This window comes from Callithrix jacchus, chromosome 11, assembly GCF_049354715.1.
Source record: "Callithrix jacchus isolate 240 chromosome 11, calJac240_pri, whole genome shotgun sequence".
Taxonomy (NCBI): domain Eukaryota; kingdom Metazoa; phylum Chordata; class Mammalia; order Primates; family Cebidae; genus Callithrix; species Callithrix jacchus.
The window spans coordinates 129,539,318-129,564,036 of NC_133512.1; positions in this window are offsets into that span (position 1 = coordinate 129,539,318).

The following is a 24,719-nucleotide window of genomic DNA, read 5'->3' on the forward strand; positions in this document are numbered from 1 at the left end:
TTCACGTAAAATTAGAATTTCAGTATTTTACATGATAGAGCATAGTGAGTTGGTGTATATACTCCAAAACACAGTAGAATAGAACCTTGTATATTTTCTCTAACACACTATATTTAGAGCCATTTTATTTTAACTTTGGGGTGCCTAGATATTATTTAGATTTTTTTCCATTCACATAAAATTAGAATTTAGGTATTTTACATGAGAAAGCATATGGAGTTGGTGTATATACTCTAGAACAAAGTAGAATAGGGCGTTGTATATATTTTCTGACAGATTATATTCAGAGCAATTTTGTTTTTATCATTAGCGTACCTAGATAATATTTACCTTTTATTCAATTCACGTAAAATTAAAATTTCGGTATTTTACCTGAGAGAGCATACTGAGTTGGTGTATATACTCCAAAACAAAGTGGAATAAGGCATTGTATATTTTCTCTGACAGATTATATTCAGAGCAATTTTGTTTTTACATTTGGATGCCTAGATAATATTTGGGATTATTTCGATTCGCGTAAAATTACAATTTCGTCATTTTACAGGACAGAGCATATTGAGTTGGTATGTATACACCAAAACAAACTAGAAAAGCGCATTGTATATTTTTTCTGACATATTATGTTAAGAGTAATTTTGCTATTAACATTCAGGTGCCTAGATAATATTTAAATTTTTCTTGATTCACTTAAATATAGAATTTCTGTATTTTACATGAGACAGATTATTGAGTTGGTGTATATTCTCCAAAACACAGTAGAATAGGGCATTGTATATTTTCTCTGACCGACTATATTCAGAGCTATTTTCTTTGAATTTTAAAGCGCCTAGATATTATTTAGATTTTTTTCGATTCACGTAAAATTTGAATTTCAGTATTTTACATGAGAGATTATATTGAGTTGGTGTATATACTCTAAAACAGATTAGAAAAGGGCATTGTATATTTTTACTGACAGATTATATTCAGAGTCATTTTGCTTTAAACATTGGGGTTCCTAGAAAATATTTAGATTTTTTTCGATTTGCTTAAATACAGAATTTCTGTATTTTACATGACAGAGCATATGAAGTTGGTGTATATACTCCAAAACAGAGTAAAATAGGGCATTGTATATTTTTTATGACAGACTATATTCAGAGCAATTTTGCTTTTAACATTGTGATGCCTAGATAATATGTAGATTTTTTCGATTCTGGTGAAATTAGAATGTCTGTATTTTACATGAGAGAGCATACTGTGTTTGTGTATATACTCCAAAACAGAGTAGAATAAAGCATTGTATATTTTTTCTAACAGACTATATTCAAAGCCATTTTCTTTTAACTTTGGGGCGCCTAGATATTATATAGATTTTTTTAGATTCACGTATGATTAGAATTTCGGTATTTTAACGGAGAGAGCATATTGAGTTGGTGTATATACTCCAAAACAGAGTAGAAAAGGGCATCGTATATATTTTCTGACAGATTATATTCAGAGCAATTTTGCTTTTACCATTGGGGTGCCTAGATAATATATAGATTTTTTCGATTCGGGTAAAGTGTGAATTTCTGTATTTTACATGATATTGCATACTCAGTTCGTGTATATACTACAAAACAGAGTAGAAATGGGCATTGTGTATTTCTTCTGACAGATTATAATCAGAGAAATTTTGCTTTAAACATTGCGGTACCTAGATAATATTTAGATTTTTTTCGAATCTCTTAAATATAGAATTTCTGTATTTTACATGAGAGAGCATATTGAGTTGGTGTATATACTCCAAAACAAAGTAGAATAGGTCATTTTATATTTTTTCTGGCAGATTATATTAAGAGCAATTTTGTTTTTAACATTGGGGTGTCTAGATAATATTTAGATCTTTTTGGATTCACGGAAATATAGAATATCTGTATTTTACATGAGAGAGCACACTGAGTTTGTGTATATCCTACAAAACAGAGTAGAAGAGGGCATTGTATATTTTTTTAGACAGATTATATTCAGAGCAATTTTGCTTTTAACATTGGGGTGCCTAGATAACATTTAGATTTTTTTCGATTCGCTTAAATATGGAATTTCTGTATATTACATGAGAGAGCATATGGACTTGGTCTATATATTCCAAAACAGAGTAGAATAGGGCATTGTATATTTTTTATGACAGATTATATTCAGAGCAATTTTCTTTTTAACATTGGGGTGCCTGGATAATATTTAGATGTTTTCGATTCACGTAAATTTGAATTTCAGTATTTTACAGGAGAAAGCATAGTGAGTTGGTGTATATACTCAAAAACAGAGTAGAATAAGGCATTGTATATTTTTTCTAACAGACTATATTTAGAGCCATTTTTTTTTATCTCCCGGTCGCCAAGGTATTATTAAGATTTTTTTCGATTCGCTTATAATTAGAATTTCTATATTTTACATGAGAGAGCATATTGAGTTGGTGTATATACTTCAAAACAGAGTAGAATATGTCATTGTATATTTTTTCTGACAGATTATGTTCAGATAAATTTTGCTTTTAACTTTGGGGTGCCTAGATAATATTTAGATTTTTTTCGATTCACGTAAATTTAGAATTTTGGTATTTTACATGAGAGAGCATACTGAGTGGGTGTATATACTCCAAAAAAGAGTAGAATAAAGCATTGTATATTTTGTCTAACAGACTGTATTCAGAGCCATTTTCTTTTAACTTTGGGGCACCTAGATATTTCTTAAATTTTTTTCAATTCGCGTAAAATTAGAATTTCGGTATTTTACATTAGAGAGCATATTGAGTTGGTGTATATACGCCAAAACTTAGTAGAAAAGGGCATTGTATATTTTTTCTGACAGATTATATACAGAGCATTTTTCTTTTTACATTGGGGTGCCTAGATAATATTTAAATTTTCTTCCATTCACCTAAAATTATGATTTCTGTATTTTACACTAGAGAGCATACTGAGTTTGTGTATATACTCCAAAACAGAGTAGAATAAGGCATTTTATATTTCCTCTAACAGACTATATTCAGAGCCATTTTCTTGAAACTTTGGGGCATCTAGATATTATTAAGATTTTTTTCGATTCACGTAAAATTAGAATTTCGGTATTTTACACGAGAGAGCATATTGAGTTAGTGTATATACTCCATAAAAAGGTAGAAAAAGACATTGCATATATTTTCTGACAGATTATATTCAGAGCAATTTTGCTTATAACATTGGGGTGCCAAGATAATATTTAGATTTTTTTGATTCACGTAAATTTAGAATTTCTTTATTTTACATTAGAGAGCATATGGAGTTGGTGTTTATACTCCAAAACAGAGTAGAATAGTGCATTGTATATTTTTTCTGACAGATTATATTAAGATCAATTTTGCTGTTAACATTGGGGTGCCTAGATATTATTTAGATTTTTTTCAATTCGCATATAATTAGAATTTCGTTATTTTACACGAGAGAGCATATTGAGTTGGTCTATATACTGTAGAACAAAGTAGAAAACAACATTGTATATTTTTTCTGTCAGATTGTATTCAGAGCAATTTTGATTTTAACATTGGGGTGTCCAGATAATATTTAGATTATTTGCGATACTCTTAAATATAGAATTTTTGTGTTTTACATGAGAGAGCATACAGAGTTGGTGTATATCCTACAAAACAAAGTAAAAAAGGGCATTGTATATTTTTTGACAGATTTTATTCAGAGCAATATTGCTTTTAACATTAGGGTTCCTAGATAATATTTAAATATTTTTTGATTCGCTTAAATATAGAATTTCTGTATTTTACATGAGAGAGCATATGGACTTGGTCTATATATTCCAAAACAGAGTAGAATAGGCATTGTATATTTTTTCTGACATATTATATAAAGAGCAAATTTGTTTTCAACCTTGTGGTGCCTAGATAATAGTTATATTTTTTTCGATTCACGTAAAATTAGAATTTTGGTATTTTACATTAGAGGGCATACTGAGATGGTGTATATACTCCAAAACAGAGTAGAATAGGGCATTGTATATTGTCTCTGACAGCATATATTCAGAACAATTTTGTTTTCCACATTGTGGTGCCTAGAATATATTTACATTTTTTTCGATTCACGTAAAATTAGAATTTCGGTATTTTACATGAGAGGGCATACTGAGATGGTGTATATACTCCAACACAGAGTAGAATAGGGCATTGTATATTTTATTTGACAGATTATATGCAGAGAAATTTTCTTTTTAACATTGTGGTGCCTAAATAATATTTAGATGTTTTCGATTCACGTAAAATTAGAATTTGGGTATTTTACATTAGAGAGCATACTGAGTTGGTGTATATACTCAAAAACAGAGTAGAATGAGGCACTGTATATTTTTTGGTACAGACTATATTTAGAGACATTTTCTTTTAACTTTCGGACACCGAGATATTATTAAGATTTTTTTCTATTCGAGTAAAATTAGAATTTCAGTATTTTACATGAGAGAGCATATTGAGTTGGTATATATACTCCAAAAAAGAGTAGAAAAGGTCATTGTGTACTTTTTCTGACAGATTATATTCAGAGTAATTTTGCTTATAACATTAAGGTACCTAGATAATATTTATATTTTTTTGATTCACGTAAAATTAGAATTTTGGTATTTTACATGAGAGAGCATACTGAGTTGGTGTATACACTCCAAAACCAAGTAGAATAAGGCATTGTATATTTTCTCGAACAGACTGTATTAAGAGCCATTTTCTTGTAACTTTGGGACGCCTAGATATTATTTAGATTTTTTTCGATTTGTGTAAAATTAGAATTTCGGTATTTTACATGAGAGAGCATATTGAGTTGGTGTATATACTCCAAAACCAAGTAGAAAAAGGCATTGTATATTTTTTCTGACAGATTATATTCAGAGCAGTTTTGCTTTTAACATTGGGGTGCCTAAATAATATTTAGATTTTTTTCAATTCACGTAAATTTAGAATTTCTGTATTTTACGTGAGAGAGCATATGGAGTTGGTGTATATACTCCAAAACAGAGTAGAATAAGGCATTGTATATTTTTTCTGACAGATTATATTCAGAGCAATTTTGATTTTAACATTGGGGTGCCTAGATAATATTTAGATTTTTTCGATTCTGGTGAAATTAGAACGTCAGTATTTTACATAAAAGAGCATATGGAGTTGGTGTATATACTCCAAAACAAAGTAGAATAAGGCATTGTATATTTTCTCTAACAGACTATATTCAGAGCCATTTTCTTTTAACGTGGGGCGCCTAGATAATATTAGGTATTTTTTGATTCGCGTAAAATGGGAATTTCGGTATTTTACAGGAGAGATCATATTGAGTTGGTGTATATACTCAAAAACAAAGTAGAAAAAGGCATTGTATATTTTGTCTGACAGATTATATTCAGAGCAATTTTGCTTTTAACATTGGGGTGCCTAGATAATATTTAGATTATTTTGATTCGGGTAAAATTAGAATTTCTGTATTTTATATGAGAGAGTATACTGAGTTGATGTATATACTACAAAACAGAGTAGAAAAGAACATTGTATATTTTTTCTGTCAGATTATATTCAGAGCAATTTTTCTTTTAACATTGGGGTACCTAGACAATATTTAGATTTTTTTCGATTCACTTAAAATTAGAATTTCAGTATTTTACATGAGAGAGCATATTGAGTTGGTGTATATACACCAAAACAGAGTAGAATAGGTCATTGTATATATTTTCTGACAGATTATATTCAGAGCAATATTGTTTTCAACCTTGTGGTGCCTAGATAATATTTAGATTTTTTTCGAAACACGTAAATTTAGAATTTCGGTATTTTACATGAGAGGGCATACTCAGATGGTATCTATACTCCAACAAAGAGTAGAATACAGCATTGTATATTTTTTCTGACAGATTATATTCAGAACAATTTTATTTTTAACATTGGGGTGCCTAGATAATATTTAGATTTATTCGATTAGTGTAAAATTAGAATTTCCGTATTTTACATGAGAGAGCATACTGAGTTGCTGTATATACTCCAAAATAGAGTAGAATAAGGTATTGTATATTTTCTCTAACACACTATATTCAGAGCCATTTTCTTTTAACTTTCGGGCGCCGAGATATTATTAAGATTTTTTTACATTCACGTAAAGTTAGAATAACTGTATTTTACATGAGAGAGCATATTGAGTTGGTGTATATACTCCAAAACAGAGTAGAAAAAATCATTGTATATTCTTTCTGACAGATTATATTCGGAGCAATTATGCTTTTATCTTTGGGGTGCCTAGATAATATTTAGATTTTTTTGATTCACGTAAATTAGAATTTCTGTATTTTATATGAGAGAACATAGGATTTGGTTTTTATACTACAAAACAGAGTAGAATAAGGCATTGTATATTTTGTCTAACAGACTATATTCAGAGCCATTTTTTTTTAACTTTGGGGCGCCTAGATATTATTAAGATTTTTTTCGATTCACGTCAAATTAGAATTTCGGTATTTTACATGAGAGAGCATATTGAGTTGGAATATATACTCCAAAACAGAGTAGAAAAGGGCATTGTATATTTTTTCTGACAGATTATATTCAGAGAAATTTTGCTTTTAACATTGGGGTGCCTAGATAATATTTAGATTTTTTTCGATTTGTGTAAAATTAGAATTTCTGTGTTTTACATGAGAGAGCATATTGAGTTGGTGTATATACTCCAAAACAGAGTAGAAAAGGTCATTGTATATTTTTTCAGACAGATTATATTCAGATCAATTTTGCTTTTAACTTTGGGGTGCCTAGATAATATTTAGATTTTTTGATTCAGTTAATTGGAATTTCTTTAATTTATATTAGAGAGCATATGAAGTTTGTTTTTATTATTATTTAGATTTTTTTCTATTCATGTATAATTAGAATTTCTGTATTTTACATGACAGAGCATATTGATTTGGTATATATACTCCAAAACAGAGTAGAAAAGGGCATTGTATATTTTTTCTGACAGATTATATTCAGAACAATTTTGCTTTTAGCATTGAAGTGCCTAGATAATATTTAAATTTTTTTCGATTCACGTAAAATTAACATTTCGGTATTTTACATGAGAGAGCATATTGAGTTGGTGTATATACTTCAAAATTAGTAGAAAAGGGCATTGTATATTTTTTCTGACAGATTATATTAAGAGAAATTTTGCTATTAACGTTGGGTACCTAGATAATATTTAGATTTTTTTCGATTCACCAAAAATTAGAATTTTGGTATTTAACATGAGAGCATACTGAGTTGTTTATATACTCCAAAACAAAGTAGAGTAGGGCATTGTATATTTTTTCTGACAGATTATATTGAGAGCAATTTTTTTTAACGTTGGGGTGCCTAGATAATATTTAGATTTTTTTATATTTGGGTAAAATTAGAATTTCTCTATTTTACATGAGAGAGCATACTGAGTTGGTGTATATACTTCAAAACAGAGTAGAAAAGGGCATTGTATATTTTTTTGACAGATTATGTTCAGTGAAATTTTGATTTTAACTTTGGGGTTTCTAGATAATATTTAGATTTTTTTTGATTCGCTTAAATAAAAAATTTCTGTATTTTACATGAGAGAGCATATTGAGTTGGTGTAGATACTCCAAAACAGCGTAGAAAAGGGCATTGTATATTTTTTTTGACAGATTCTATTCAGAGCAATTTTGCTTTTACCTTTGGGTCGCCTAAATATTATTTAGATTTTTTTCGATTCACGTAAAATTATAATTTCGGTATTTTACATGAGAGAGCATATTTAGTTTGTTTATATACTCCAAAACAGAGTAGAAAAAAGCATTGTATATTTTTTCTAACAGACTATGTTCAGAACCATTTTTTTTAACTTTTTGGCGACTAGATATCATTTAGATATTTTTCGATTCGCGTAAAATTAGAATTTCGGTATTTTACATGAGAGAGAATATTGAGTTGTTGTATACACTGCAAAAAAGAGTAGAAAAGGGAATTTTATATTTTTTCTGTCAGATTATATTGAGAGCAATTTTGCTTTTAACATTGGGGTGCCTAGATAATATTTAGATTTTTTTCGATTTGCTTAAATATAGAATTTCTGTATTTTACATGAGAGAGCATATGGAGTTGGTGTATATATTCCAAAATAGAGTATAATAGGGCATTGTATATTTTTTCTGACAGATTATACTCAGGGAAATTTTGTTTTAATCATTGTGGTGCCTAGATTATATTTAGATTTTTTTAGATTCTCTTAAATATGGAATTTTTGTATTTTACATGAGAGAGGCTATGGAGTTGGTGTATGTACTTTAAAATAGAGTAGAATAGGTCATTTTATATTATTTCTGACAGATTATATTCAGAACAATTTTGTTTTTCACATTGGGGTGCCTAGATAATATTTAGATTTATTCGATTCGGGTAAAATTAGAATTTCGTTATTTTACATGAGAGAGCATATTTAGTTGGTTTATATACTCTAAAATAAAGTAGAATAAGGAATTGTGTATTTTTTGTAACAGAGTATATTCAGAGCGATTTTCTTTTATCTTTGGTGCTCCTAGATAGTATTTAGATTTTTTTTTCATTCGCGTATAATTATAATTTCGGTATTTTACGTGAGAGAGCATATTGAGTTGGTGTATATACTCCAAAAGAATGTCGAATAAAGAATTGTATATTTTTTCTAACAGACTGTATTTGGAGCCATTTTCTTTTAACTTTGGGGCACCTAGATATTTCTCAAATTTTTTTTGATTCGCGTAAAATTAGAATTTCGGTATTTTACATGAGAGAGCATATTGAGTAGGTGAATATAGTCCAAAACAGAGTAGAAAAGGGCATTGTATATTTTTTCTAACAAATTATATTCAGAGTATTTTCCTTTTAACATTGGGGTGCCTAGATAATATTTAAATTTTCTTCCATTCACGTGAAATTAGGATTTCTGTATTTTACATGAGAGAGCATACTGAGTTGGTGTATATACTCCAAAACCGAGTAGAATAAGGCATTGTATATTTTTTCCTCACACTATATTCATAGCCGTTTTCTTTTAACTTTTGGGCGCCTAGATATTATTTAGATTTTTTTCGATTCGCCTAAAATTATTATTTCTGTATTTTACATGAGAGAGCATATTGAGTTGGTGTATATACAACAAAACAGAGTAGAAAAGGGCATTGTAAATTTTTTCTGACAGATTAAATTCACAGCAATTTTGCTTTTAACATTAGGGTGCCTAGATAATACTTAGATTTTCTTGGATTCACGTAAATTTAGAGTTTCGGTATTTTACATGAGAGAGCATACTGAGTTGGTTATATACTCCAAAACCGAGAAGAACAGGTCATTGTATATTTTGTCTGACATATTATATTCAGAGCAATTTTGTTTTTAACATTGGGTTGCCTACATTATATTTATATTTTTTTGATTCAAGTAAATTTAGAATTCTGTATTTTACATGAAAGAGAATATTTTGTTTGAGTATATACTACAAAACAGAGTAGAAAAGGGCTTTATATATTTTTTCTCACATATTAAATTCAGAGCAATATTGCTTTTAACATTGCGGTGCTTAGATAATATTTAGATTTTTTTCGATTCGCTTAAATATAAAATTTCGGTATTTTACATGAGAGAGCATACTGAGTTGGTGTATATACTCCAAAAGACAGTAGAAGAAGGCATTGTATATTTTTTGTAACAGACTATATTTGGAGTCATTTTCTTTTATCTTCGGGTCACGTAGTTATTATTTAGATTTTTTTAGATACGCGTAAAATTAGAATTTCGGTATTTTACATGAGACAGAATACTGAGTGTGTGTATATACTCCAAAACAGAGCAGAAAATAACATTGTATATTTTTCCTGACTGATTATGTTCAGAGCAATTTTGCTTTTAACATTGGGGTGCCTAGATAATATTTTAATTATTCTCGATTCACGTAAAATTAGAAATTCGGTATTTTACATGAGAGAGCAAAAATTGTTGGTGTATGTATTCCAAAACATAGTAGAATAGGGCATTGTATATTTTTTCTAACAGACTATATTCAGAGCCATTTTCTTTTAACTTTGGGGCGTCTAGATATTATTTAGATTATTTTCGATTCACGTATAATTAGAATTTCTGTATTTTACATGAGACAGCATATGGAGTTGGTTTTCATACACCAAAACAGAGTAGAATAGGGCATTGTATATTTTTTCTGACAGATTATATTCACAGAAATTTTGCTTTTAACATTGGGGTGCCGTGATTATATTCAGATTTATTTCGATTCGCTTAAATATAGAATTTCTGTATTTTACATGAGAGAGCATATTGAGTTGGTGTATATACTCCAAAACAGAGTAGAAAAGAACATTGTATATTTTTTCTGACAGATTATATTCAGAGCAATTTTGCTTTTAACATTGGGGTGCCTAGATAAGATTTTAATTATTTTGGATTTACGTAAAATTAGAAATTCGGTATTTTACATGAGAGAGCATAAAGTGTTGGTGTATGTAATTTAAAACAGAGTAGAATAGGGCATTGTATATTTTTTCTAACAGAGTATATTCAGAGCCATTTTCTTTTAATTTTGGGGCGTCTAGATATTATTTAGATTTTTTTCGATTCACGTAAATTTAGAATTTCTCTATTTTACATGAGAGAGCATACTGACTGGTGTATATACTCCAAAACATAGTAGAATAAGGCATTGTATATTTTTTCTAGCAGACTATATTCAGAGCCATTTTCTTTTAACCTTGGGGCGCCTAGATATTATTTAGATTCATTTTGATTCGTGTAAAATTAGAATTTCGATATTTTACATTAGATAGCATATTGAGGTGGTGTATATACTCGAAAAAAAAGTAGAAAAAAGCATTGTATATTTCCTCTGACAGATTACATTCAGAGCAATTTTCTTTTAACATTGGGGTGCCTAGATAATATTTTGATTTTTTTCGATTTGCTTGAATATAGAATTTTTGTATTTTACATGAGAGAGAATATGGAGTTGGTGTATATACTCCAAAACAAAGTAGAATTGGGAATTGTATATTTTTTCTAACAGATTATATTTAGAGCTATTTTGTTTTTAGCATTGGGGTTCCTAGATAATATTTAGATTTATTTCGATTTACGGAAATTTAGATTTTCTGTATTTTACATGAGAGAGCATTCTGAGTCGGTTTATGTACTCCAAAACAGAGTAGAAACAGGCATTGTATATTTTCTCTAACAGAGTATATTCGGAGCCATTTTTCTTTACCTTTGGGGTGCCTAGATATTATTTAGATTTTTTTCGATTCACATAAAATTAGAATTCCAGTATTTTACATGAGAGAGCATATTGAGTTGGTTTATATACAACAAAACAGAGTAGAAAATGGCATTGTATATTTTTTCTGACAGATTATATTCAGAACAATTTTGCTTTTAACATTGGGGTGCCTAGATAATATTTAGATTTTTTTCGATTTGCTTAAATATATAATTTTTGAATTTTACATGAGAGAGCATATGGAGTTGGTCTATATACTCCATAATAGAGTAGAATAGGGCATTGTATATTTTTTATGACAAATTATACTCAGAGCAATTTTGGTTTTAACACTCGGGTGCCTAGATAATATTTAGATTTTTTTTGATTTGCTTAAATATAGAATTTCTGTATTTTACATGAGAGAGCATATTGAGTTGGTGTATATACTCCAAAACAGAGTAGAATAGGGAATTGTATATTTTTTCTGACAGATTATATTTAGAGCAATTTTGTTTTTAACATTGGGGTGCCTAGATAATATTTAGATTTTTTCGATTCGGGTAAAATTAGAATTTCGGTATTTTACATGAGAGAGCATACTGAGTTGGTATAAATACTTCAAAACACAGTAGAATAAGGCATTGTATATTTTTTCTAACAGACTATATTTAGAGTCATTTTCTTTTAACTTCGGGGCACGTAGATATTATTTAGATTATTTTTGATTCACGTAAAATTAGAATTTCGGTATTTTACATGAGAGAGAATATTGAGTTGGTTTATATACGCCAAAACAGAGTAGAAAAGAACATTGTATATTTTTTCTGACAGATTATATTCGGAGCAATTTTGGTTCTGACATTGGAGTGCCTAGATAAGATTTTAATTATTTTCAATTCACATAAATTTAGAAATTCGGTATTTTACATGAGAGAGCATAAAGTGTTGGTTTATATACTCCAAAACAGAGTAGAATAGAACATTGTATATTTTTTCTAACAGACTATATTCAGAGCCATTTTCTTTTAACTTTGAAGCGTCTAGATATTATTTAGATTTTCCTCGATTCACGTAAAATTAGAATTTCGGTAGTTTACATGAGAGATCATATTGAGTTGATGTATATACTACAAAACATAGTAGAAAAGGGCATTGTATATTTTTTATGACAGATTATATTCAGAGTGATTTTTCTTTTAACATTGGGGTGCCTAGATAATATTTCGATTTTTTTTGATTTGCTTGAATATAGAATTTCTGTATTTTACATGAGAGAGCATATGGAGTTGGTTTATATATTCCAAAACAGAGTAGAATAGGGCATTGTATATTTTTTTTGCCAGATTATAGTCAGAGCAATTTTGATTTTAACATTGTGGTGGCTACATAATATTTCCATTTTTATCAATTCGGTTAAATATAGAATTTCTGTATTTTACATGAGAGAGCATATGGCGTTGGTGTATATATTCCGAAACAGAGTAGAATAAAGCATTGTACATATTTTCTGACAGATTACATTCAGAGCAATTTTTTTTAACATTGGGGTGGCTAGATAATATTTAGATTTTTTCGATTCAAGTAAAATTAGAATTTATGTATTTTACATGAGACAGCATACTGAGTTCGTGTATATACTTCAAAACACAGTAGAATAAGTCATTGTATATTTTTTTCTGACAGACTATATTTAGAGCCATTTTCTTTTAACTTCGGGGCACCTAGATATTATTTAGATTTTTTTCGATTCGCTTAAATTTAGAATTTCTGTATTTTATATGAGAGAGCATATTGAGTTGGTGTATATACTCCAAAAAAGAGTAGAATAAGGCATTGTATATTTTTTTCTAACAGAATATATTGAGAGCCATTTTCTTTTAACTTTGGGGCGCCTAGATATTATTTAGATTTTTTCAATTCGCGTAAAATTAGAATTTTGTTATTTTATATGACAGAGCATATTGAGTTGGTGTATATACTCCAAAACAGAGTAGAAAAGGGCATTGTATATTTTTTATGACAGATTATATTCAGAGCAATTTTGCTTTTAACATTTGGGTGCCTAGATAATATTTAGATTTTTTCGATTCGCGTAATAATAGAATTTCTGTATTTTACATGAGAGAGCATATTGAGTTGGTGTATATACTACAAAACACAGTAGAATAGGGTATTGTATATTTTTTCTGACAGATTATGTTCAGAGCAATTTTGTTTTTAACATTTGGGTGCCTAGATATTATTTAGGTTTTTCGATTCGGTTAAAATTAGACTTTCTGTAATTTACATGAGAGAGCATATTGAGTTGGTGTATATATTATAAAACAGAGTAGAAAAAAGCATTGTATGTTTTTTCTGACAGATTATATTCAGATCAATTTTTATTTTTACATAGTAGTGCCTAGATAATATATAGGTTTTTTTCGATTCGCTTAAATATAGAATTTCTGTAATTTACATGAGAGAGCATATGGAGTTGGTGTATATACTCCAAAACACAGTCGAATAGGGCATTGTATATTTATTCTGACAGATTATATTCAGAGCAATTTTGTTTTTAACATTGGGGTGCTTGATAATATTTAGATTTATTTCGATTTACGGAAAATTATAATTTTGGTATTTTACATGAGAGTGTATACTGAGTTGGTGTATATACTCCAAAACATAGTAGAATAAGGCATTGTATATATTTTTTAAGAGACTATATACAGAGCCATTTTCTTTCAACTTTGGGGCCCCCAAATATAATTTAGATTTTTTTCGATTCACGTAATATTAGAATTTCTGTATTTTACATGAGAGAGCATATTGAGTTGGTGTATACACTCCAAAAATGAGAAAAAGTTGCATTGTATATTTCTTCTGACAGATTATATTCAGGGAAATTTTGCTTTTAACACTGGGGTGCCTAGATAATATTAAATTTTTTTCAATTCGCTTAAATATAGAATTCCTGTATTTTACATGAGAGAGCATATAGACTTGGTGAATATACTTCAAAACAGAGTAGAATAGGGCATTGTATATTTTTTCTGACAGATTATATTCAGAGCAATTTTTTTATCACATTGGGGTGCCTAGATAATATTTAGATTTTTTTCTATTCTCATAAAATTAGAATTTCGGTATTTTACATGAGAGAGCATACTGAGTTGGTGTATATACTCCAAAAAACAGTAGAAAAGGGCAATGTATTTTTTTGAAAGATTATATTCATAGCAATTTTGCTATTAACATTGGGTGCCTAGATAATATTTAGATTTCTTTCGATTCAAGTAAAATTAGAATTTTGGTATTTTACATGAGAGCAGATAGTGAGTTGTGGTATGTATTCCAAAACAAATTAGAATAGGGCATTGTATATTTTTTCTGACGGATTATATTCAGAGCAATTTTGTTTTTAACATTGGGGTGCCTAGATAATATTTAGATTTTTTCAATTCAGGTAAAATTAGAATTTCTGTATTTTATATGAGAGAGCATATTGAGTCGATGTATATACTACAAAACATAGTAGAAAAGGGCTTTGTATATGATTTCTGACAGATTATATTTAGAGCAATTTTACTTTTAACATGGGGTGCCTAGATAATATATAGATTTTTTTCGATTTGCTTAAATATAGAATTTCTGTATTTTACACGAGAGAGAATATGGAGTTGATGTATATACCCCAAAACAGGATACAAAAGGTCATTGTATATTTTTTCTTACATATTATATTCAGAGCAATTTTGTTTTTAACATTGGGGTGCCTAGATAATATTTAGAGGTTTTTCGATTCATGTAAAATTAGAATTTCGGTATTTTACATGAGAGAACATATTTTGTTGGTGTATTTACTCCAAAACAGAGTAGAAAAGGGCATTGTATATTTTTTCTGACGAATTATGATCACAGAAATTTTGCTTTTAACAGCCTAGATAATATTTAGATTTTTCTCGATTCGCTTAAAGAATTTCTGTATTTTATATGAGAGAGCATATTGAGTTGGTATATATATTCCAAAACAGAGTAGAATAAATCATTGCATATTTCGTCTAATAGACTATATTCAGAGCCATTTTCCTTTTAACTTTCGGGCGCCTAGATATTATTTAGATTTTTTTAGATTCACGTAAATTTAGAATTTCAATATTTTACATGAGAGAGCATATTGAGTTGGTGTATATAGTCCAAAACAGAGTAGAAAAGGACTTTGTATATTTCTTCTGACAGATTATAATCAGAGCAATTTTGCTTTTAACATTCGGGTGCCTAGATAGTATTTAGATTTTTTTAATTCACATAAAATTAGGATTTCTGTATTGTACATTACAGGGCATACTGAGTTGGTGTATATACTCTAAAACGTAGTAGAATTAGGCATTGTATATTTTTTCCAACACACTATATTCATTGCCATTTTCTTTTAACTTTGGGGCGCCTAGATATTATTTAGATTTTTTTTGATTCGCGTATAATTAGTATTTCGGTATTTTACATGAGAGAGCAAATGGAGTTTGTGTATATACTCAAAAAAAGAGTAGAATAGGGCATTGTATATTTTTTCTGACATATATTCAGAGCAATTTTGTTTTTAACATTATGGTGCCTAGATAATATTTAGATTTATTTCGATTCACATAAAATTAGAATTTCGATATTTTCATGAGAGAGCATACTGAGTTGGTGTATATACTCCAAAACATAGTAGAATAGGGCATTGTATGTTTTTTCTGACAGATTATATTAAGAGCAATTTTTTTTAACATTGGGATGCCTAGATAATATTTAGATTTTTTCGATTCGCTTAAATATATAATTTCTGTATTTTACATGAGAGAGCATATTTTGTTGGTGTATATACTACAAAAAACAGTAGAAAAGGGCATTGTATATTTTTTATGAGAGATTATATTCAGAGCAATTTTTTTTTAACACTGGGGTGCCTAGATAATATTTATATTTTTTTCGATTCGCTTAAATATAGAAATTCTGTATTTTATATGAGAGAGCATATTGAGTTGGTGTATATACTCCAAAATAGAATAGAATAGAGCATTGTATATTTTTTCTGACGGATTATATTCAGAGCAATTTTGTTTTTAACATTGGGGTGCCTAGATAATATTTAGATTTTTTTGATTCGCTTAAATATACAATTTCTGTATTTTACATTAAAGAGCATATTGAGTTAATGTATATACTTTAAAACAGAGTAGAATAAGGCATTGTATATTTTTTATGACAGATTATATTCAGAGCAATTTTGCTTTTAACTTTGGGGTGTCTAGATAATATTTAGATTTTTTCAGATTCACGTAAAATTAGAATTTCTCTATTTTACAGGAGAGAGCATACTGAGTTTGTATATATACTCCAAAACAGAGTAGAATAAGGCACTCTATATTTTTTCTAACAGACTATATTCATAGACATTTTCTTTTAACTTTGGGGCGCCTAGATATTATTTAGATTTTTTTGGATTCTCGTAAAATTTGAATTTCGGTATTTTACATGAGAGAGCATTTTGAGTTGGTGTATATACTCCAAAACAGAGTAGAAAAGGGCATTGTACATTTTTTCTGACACATTGTATTCAGAGCAATTTTGCTTTTAACATTCTGTTGCCTATATAATATTTAGATTTATTTCCATTCACGTAAAATTAGAATTTCGGTATTTTACATGAGAGAGCATATTGAGTTCGTGTATATACTCCAAAACAGAGTAGAATAGGGCATTGTATATTTTTTCTGACCGATTGTATTCAGAGCAATTTTGCTCTAAACATTGGAATGCCTAGATAATATTTAGATTTTTTTTGATTCGCTTAAATATAGAATTTCTGTATTTTACATGAGAGAGCTTATGGAGTTGGTGTATATAGTCCAAAATAGAGTAGAATAGAACACTGTATATTTTTTCTGACTGATTATATTTAGACCAATTTTGTTTTTAACATTGGGGTGCCTAGAAAATACTTATATTTTAATCGATTCTCTTAAATATAGAATTTCTGTATTTTACATGAGAGAGCATATGGAGTTTGTGTATATACTCCAAAGCAGAGGAGAATAGGGCATTGTATATTTTTCGTGACAGATTATATTCAGAGCAATTTTATTTTTAACATTGGGGTGCCTAGGTAATATTTAGATTTTTTCGATTTGGGTAAAATTAGAATTGCTGTATTTTACATGAGAGAGCATACTGAGTTGGTGTATATACTCCAAAACAGAGTAGAATAAGGCATTGTATATTCTTTCTAACAGACTATATTCAGAGCCATTTTCTTTTATCTTTGGGGCGCCTTGATATTATTTAGATTTTTTTCGATTCGCTTAAAATTAGAATTTCAGTATTTTACATGAGAGAGCATACTGAGTTAGTGAATATACTCCAATCCAAAGTAGAATAGGGCATTGTATATTATTTCTTACAGATTATATTCAGAGCAATTTTCCTTTAAACATTGGGGTGCCTAGATAATATTTAGATTTTTTTCGATTCACGGAAAATTAGAATTTTGGTATTTTACATGAGAGAGCATACTGAGTTGATTTATATTCCAAAATAGAATAAAATAAGGCGTTGTATATTTTTTCTGACAGATTATATTCTGAGCAATTTTTTTTTAACATTCCGGTGTCTAGATAATATTTAGACTTTTCAATTCGGGTAAAATTAAAATTTCTGTATTTTACATGATAGAGCATACTGAGTTAGTGTATATACTCCAAAACAGTGTAGAATAAGGCATTGTATATTTTTTCTAACAGACTATTTTCAGAGCCATTTTCTTTTATCTTTCCGGTGCCAAGATATTATTTGGAATTTTTTAGATTCGCATAAAGTTGGAATTTAGGTATTTTATATGGGAATGCATATTGAGTTTGTGTATACACTCCAAAACAGAGAAGAAAAGGGTATTGTATATTTTTTCTGACAAATTATATTCAAATAAATTTTGTTTTTAACATTGGGGTGCCTAGATAATGTTAAATTTTTTCAATTTGCGTAAAATTAGAACTTTTGTATTTTACCTGAGAGAGCATATTGAGTTGGTGTATATTCTACAAAATAAAGTAGAAAAGCGCATTGTATATTTTTTCTGACAGATTATATTTAGAGCAATATTGCCTTTAACATTGGGGTGCCTAGATAATATTTAGATTTTTTTGATTTACGTTAAATTAGAATTTCGGTATTTCACATGAGAGAGCATACTCAGTTGGTGTATATACTCCAAAACAGAGTAGAATAAGGCATTGTATATTTTTTCTGACAGACTATATTCAGAGCAGTTTTGCTTATAATATTGGGGTGCCTAGATAATATCTAGATTTCTTTCGATTCGCTTAAATATAGAATTTCTGTATTTTACATGAGAGAGCATATGGAGTTGGTGTATATAGTCCAAAACAGAGTAGAATAAGCATTGTATATTTTTTCTGACAGATTATATTCAGAGCAATTTTGATTTTAATATTTGCGTGCCTAGATAATATTTAGATTTTTTTCGATTCACATAAATTTAGAATTTCGGTATTTTACATGAGAGAGGATACTGAGTTGGTGTATATACAGCATAACAGAGTAGAAAAGGGCACTGTATTTTTTTTATCAGATTATATTCAGAGCAATTTTGTTTTTAACTTTGGGGTGCCTAGGTAATATTTAGATTTTTATTTTAATTCACTTATATGTAGCATTTCTGTATTTGACATGAGAGAGAATACTGAGTTGGTGTATATACTCCAAAAAAGAGTAGAATAAGGCATTGTATATTTTATAAAACAGAATATATTCAGAGCCATTTTCTTTTAACTTTGGGGCGGCTACATATTATTTAGTTTTTTTCAATTTGCGAAAAATTACAATTTCTGTATTTTACATGAGAGAGCATATTGAGTTGGTTTATGTACTCTAAAACAGAGTAGAAAAAAGCATTGTATATTTATCTGACAGATTGTTTTCAGAGCTATTTTGTTTTTAACATTGGGGTGCCTAGATAATATTTAGATTTTCTTCGATTCGGGTAAAATTAGAATTTCTGTATTTTATATGAAAGAGCATACAGAGTTGGTGTATATACTCCAAAAGCAATTAGAATAAGGCATTGTATATTTTTTCTATCAGACTATATTCAGAGTCATTTTCTTTTAACTGTCGGGCGCCTAGATATTATTTAGATTTTCTTCGATTCGGGTAAAATTAGAATCTCGGTATTTTACATGAGAGAGCATACTGAGTTGGTGTATATGCTCCAAAACAGAGTAGAATTAGAAATTGTATATATTTTTTTACAGACTATATAAAGAGCTATTTTCTTTTACCTTTGGTAGGCCTAGATATTATTTAGATTTTTTTCGATTCACGTAAAATTTGAATTTCGGTATTTTACATGAGAGAGCATAATGAGTTGGTGTATATACTTCAAAACAGAGTAGAATAATGCATTGTATATTTTTTTGACAGATGATATTAAGAGAAATTTTGCTTTTAACATTGGGGTGCCTAGATAATCTTTAGATTATTTTAGATATTTTTTGATTCTGGTAAAATTAGAATTTCGGTAATTCACATGAAAGAGCATAATGAGTTGGTGTATGTACTCAAAAACAGAGTAGAATAGGGCATTGTATATTTTTTCTGATAGTTTATATTCAGAGCAATTTTGTTTTTAACATTGAGTTTCCTAGGTAATATTTAGATTTTTTCGATTCGAGTAAAATTAGAATTTCTGTATTTTACATGAGAGAGCATACTGAATTGGTGTATATTCTCCAAAACAGAGTAGAATAAGGCATTGTATATTTTTTTTACAGACTATATTCAGAGCCATTTTATTTTAACTTTGGAACGCCTACATATTATTTAGATTTTTTTCGATTCGTGTAAAGTTAGAATTTCGGTATTTTACATGAGAGAGCATACTGAGTTGGTGTGTGTACTCTAAAACAGAGTAGAATAATGCATTGTATATTTTTTCTGACAGATTATATTCAGAGCAATTTTGTTTTTAACATTGGGGTTTCTAGATAATATTCAGATTTTTTTCGGTTCACTTAAATAGAGAATTTCTGTATTTTACATGAGAGAGCATATGGAGATGGTGTATATACTCCAAAATAGAGTAGAAAAGGGCATTCTATATTTTTTCTGACAGATCATATTCAGAGCAATTTTGTTTTTAACATTGGGATGCCTAGATAATATTTAGATTTATTTCGATTCATGTAAAATTAGAATTTCTGTATTTTAAATGAGAGAGCATACGGAGTTGGTGTATATACTCAAAATCAGGGTAGAAAAGGGCATTGTATATTTGTTCTGACAGATTATATTCAGTGAAATTTTGTTTTTAACATTGGGGTTCCTAGATAATATTTAGATTAATTCGATTCGAGTAAAATTAGAATTTCTGTATTTTACATGACAGAACATACTGAGTTCGTGTATATACTCCAAAAAAAAGTAGAATAATGTATTGTATAGTTTTTCTAACAGACTATATTCAGAGCCATTTTTTTTCAACTTTGGGGTGCATAGATATTATTTAGATTATTTTCGATTCACGTAAAATTAGAATTTCGCTATTTTACATGAGAGTGCATACTGAGTTGGTGTATATACTGCAAAACAGAGTAGAATAAGGCGTTGTATACTTTTTCTAACAGACTATATTCATAGACATTTTCTTTTAACTTTGGGGCGCCAAGATATTGTTTAGTTTTTCGATTCGCGTAAAATTAGAAATTTGGTATTTTCCATGAGAGGGCATATTGAGTTGGTGTATATACTCCAAAACAGAGTAGAATAAGGCATTGTATATTTTTTGTAACAGACTTTATTAAGAGCCATTTCCTTATAACTTTCGGGCACCTAGATATTACTTAAATTTTTTTCGATTCGCGCAAAATTAGAATTTCGGTATTTTACATGAGAGAGCATGTTCAGTTGGTGTATATACTACAAAAAAGAGTAGAAAAGGGCATTGTGTATTTTTTCTGACTGATTATATTCAGAGCAATTTTGCTTTTAACATTGGCGTGCCTATATAATATTTAGATAATTTTGGATTTGCTTAAATACAGAATTTCTTTATTTTATATGAGAGCGCATATGGAGTTGTTTTATGTACTCCAAAACAGAGTAAAATAGGGCATTGTACATTTTTTCTGACAGATTATATTCAGAGAAATTTTGTTTTTAACATTGGGGTGCCTAGATAATATTTAGATTTTTTTCGATTTCGTAAAATTAGAATTTCTGTATTTTACATGAGAGAGCATATTGAGTTGGTTTATATTACAAAACAGAGTAGAAAAGAACATTGTATATTTTTACTTACAGATTATATTCAGAAAAATTTTGCTGTTAACTTTGGGTTGCCTAGATAATATTTTGATTTTTTTCGATTCGCTTAAATATAGATTTTCTGTATTTTACATGAGAGAGCATAAGGAGTTGGTGTATATACTCCAAAACAGAGTAGAATAGGGCATTGTGCATTTTTTCGACAGATTATATTCAAAGCAATTTTCTTTTTAACATTGGGGTGCCTAGATAATATTTAGATTTTTTTCAATTCATGTAAAATTAAAATTTCTGTATTTTACTTGAGAGAGCATACTGAGTTGTTGTATATACTCCAAAACAGGGTAGAATAATGCATTGTATATTTTTTCTAACACACTATATTCAGAGACATTTTCTTTTATTTTTGAAGCGCCAAGATATTATTTAGATTTTTTTTGATTCTTGTAAAATTAGAATTTCGTTATTTTACATGAGAGAGCATATTGAGTTGGTGTATATACTACAAATCAGAGGAAAATAGGGCATTGTATATTTTTTTCTGACAGCTTATATTCAGAGCAATTTTGTTTTTAACATTCTGCTGCCTAGATAATATTTAGATTTTTTTCGATTCGGCTAAATATAGAATTTTTGTATTTTACATGAGAGAGCATATGGAGTTGGTGTATATACTCCACAACAGTGTAGAATAAGGCATTGTATATTTTTTCTAAAAGACTATATTCAGAGCCATTTTCTTTTAACTTTGGGGCACCTAGATATTATTTAGATTTTTTTCTATTCATGTAAAATTAGAAAACATGTATTTTACAGAAGACAGCATATTGAGCTTGTGTATATACTCCAAAACAGATTAGAAAAGGGCATTGTATATTTTTTCTGATAGATTATATTCAGAGGAATTTCACTTTTAACGTTGGGGTGCCTAGATAATATTTAGATTTTTTTCGATTCACGTATATTTACAATTTCGTTATTTTACATGAGACAGCATACTGAGTTGGTTTATATAATCAAAAACAGAGTAGAATAAGGCATTGTATATTTTTTTAACAGATTATATTCAGAGCCATTTTCTTTTAAATTTGGGGTCCCTAGATATTTTTTAGATTTTTTTCGATTCACGTAAACTTAGAATTTTGGTATTGTACAAGAGAGAGCATATTGAGTTGGTGTATATACTCAAAAACAGAATACAAAAAAGCCTTGTATATTTTTTCTGACAGATTATATTCAGAGAAATTTTGTTATTAACATTGGGGTGGCTAGATAATATTTAGATTTTTTTCGATTCGCTTAAATATAGACTTTCTGTATTTTACAAGAAAGAGCATACTGAGTTGGTGTATATACTCCAAAACAAAGTAGAGTAGGGCATTGTATATTTTTTCTGACATCTTATATTCAGAGCATTTTTGCTTTTAGCATTCTGGTGTCTAGATAATATTTATATTTTTTTTGATTCGCTTATATATAGAATTTCTGTATTTTACATGAGAGAGCATATGGAGTTGCTGTATATACTCCAAACCAGAGTAGAATACGGCATTGTATATATTTTCCGACAGATTATATAACGAGCAATTTTGTTTTTAACATTGGGGTGCCTAGATATTATTTAGATTTTTTTCGTTTCGCGTAATATTGAATTTGGTTATTTTACATTTGAGAGCATACTGAGTTGGTGTATATACTGAACAACAAAGTAGAACAGGGCATTGTATATTTTTTCTGACAGATTATATTTAGAGCAATTTTGTTTTTAACATTGGGGTGCCTAGATAATATTTAGATATTTTCAATTCGGGTAAAATCAAAATTTCTGTATTTTACATGAGAGAGAATATTTAGTTGGTGTATATACTACAAAAGAGAGTAAAAAAGGGCATTGTATATTTTTTTGACAGATTATATTCTGAGCAATTTTGCTTTTACATTGGGGTGCCTCAATACTACTTAGATTTTTTTCAATTCGCTTAAATATAGAATTTCTGTATTTTACATGAGAGAGCATATGGAGTTGGTGTATATACTCCAAAACAGAGTAGAATAGGGCACTTTATATTTTACTGACAGATTATTTTCAGAGCAATTTTGTTTTTAACATTAAGGTTCCTAGATAATATTTAGATTTTTGTTAATTCACGTAAAATTAGAATTTCTGTATTTTACATGAGACAGCATACTGAGTTGGTGTATATACACCAAAACAGAGTAAAATAAGGCATTGTATATTTTCTCTAACAGACTATATTCAGAGCCATTTTCTTATAACTTTGGGCGCCTAGATATTATTTAGATTTTTTTCGATTCACGTAAAATTAGAATTTCTGTATTTTACATGAGAGAGCATATTGAGGTGGTGTATATACTCCAAAACAGAGTAGAAAAGGGCATAGTATATTTTTTCTGACAGAGTATATTACGAGCAATTTTGCTTTTAACATTGGGGTGCCTAGATAATATTTAGATTTTTTCGATTCACGTAAAATTAAAATTTCTGTATTTTACATGAGAGAGCATATTGAGTTGATGTATATACTGCAAAACAGAGTACAATAAGGCTTTGTATATTTTTTCTAACAGACTATATTGAGAGCCATTTTCTTTTAACTTCGGGGCACCTAGATATTATTTAGATTTTTTTCGATTCATGTAAAATTAGAATTTCGGTATATTACATGAGAGAGCATACTGAGTTGGTGTATATACTGAACAACAGAGTAGAATAGGGCATTGTATATTTTTTCTGACCGAGTATATTCAGAGAAATTTTGTTTTTAACATTGGGGTGCCTATATAATTTTTAGATTTTTTTTCGATTCACGTAAATTGGAATTTCTGTATTTTTTATGAGAGAGCATACTGAGTTGGTGTATAAACTACTTAACAGTAGAATAAAGCATTGTATATTTTTTCTAACAGACTATATTCAGAGCCATTATCTTTTAACTGTGGGACACCTAGATATTATTTACATGTTTTTTGATTCACGTAAAATTAAAATTTCGGTATTTTACATCAGAGAGCATATTTAGTAAGTGTATATACTCCAAAACAGAGTAGAAAAGGGCATTGCATATTTTTCCTGACAGTTTATATTCAGAGAAATTATGGTTTCAACATTCGGGTACCTAAATAATA